Genomic DNA, 1,064 nt, shown 5'->3' with positions numbered 1-1,064 from the left:
TCATTGGAAACACAACTGAACACTGAGAATGTTAAGCTTTGCCATGGTATCTTTTTACATTTCTGTGTGCATTAACCATTTCATAGCCAGTAGATCACTCAGACTTTATCACTGGCCTTAGTTGAGACCGTAGATTCTGCGTCACAGGCACTCACGAGGTCATATGCAACCAGTTGCTGTTGTATTTGAATTTTCTCAAGTCAACTTCTGTTAGGTTCTTTTTTTTAATTTCATTTTCTTTTATACTTTCTATCACATTATTTAGCTTACAAAGTGAATATTTCAACAGGTGAACATTCCTCCCTAGTCCAGCAGAAAAAAAAACATAAAATATCTTCAACAGATAAATACCACATTTCTTTGTCCCATTAATGCTTTGCTCTACCGTGCTTCATTTGGTCTCCTCTACTTACAGAATCTCTGTTGCGCTTGGTCGTCAAGCTTCACTCTCCACCTTCTTTACTCGACTGTGCATTTGACTTTTCCACGCTGCATTAGCTAGACTTTCTTTCCTTGTGCCTTATAGCTCACTGTCCAGTAGAAGATTTCAGTGAGAGATGGGCAGTGTGAAGCGAGAACTGCCACTGCACCGATGTCTCTGCCCCTCTTCACTAGCCTGTGGTTACCTGTGGCTGCTTCCTTTGCTGCAGGCCACAGCTCCGCTGGGCAGCAGCCTCCTACAGGTGCACGTCTGCTGTGGTCAATCCCAGGACATGCAGAGGTCAAGCCATGGGACCCTTTGCCTTCCTTCTTGGTCTCCCGTAAAGGCCTCCACACACACTTGTAAAACATCCCTTTTAAAACTATTTTTTGTTGTTGTTGTTCAGAGGGAGCATGCATTCACAAGATGGTAACAGAGAGGGAAGTGGAGAGAGCACTCTCCGAAGCGGCATGTTCACCCTGCGATCCCTTCTCTCCAGTTCTCCTCTTGTTGGGATTTTGGGCATGTACACGGTGTATTTTTCAAGCTGCCAGGATTAGTTGGCCAAGTAGAGTTTGAGTCCCTTAACCAGCTGGCACTTAAATTCATAATTACATTATTTTTCAGTATGCCACATACATTT

Source organism: Tupaia chinensis, unplaced genomic scaffold (genome assembly GCF_000334495.1).
Source record: "Tupaia chinensis unplaced genomic scaffold, TupChi_1.0 Scaffold000353_2, whole genome shotgun sequence".
Classification (NCBI taxonomy): domain Eukaryota; kingdom Metazoa; phylum Chordata; class Mammalia; order Scandentia; family Tupaiidae; genus Tupaia; species Tupaia belangeri.
The sequence above is the reverse complement of the archived record's forward strand: the minus strand, read 5'-3'. Positions refer to the sequence as shown.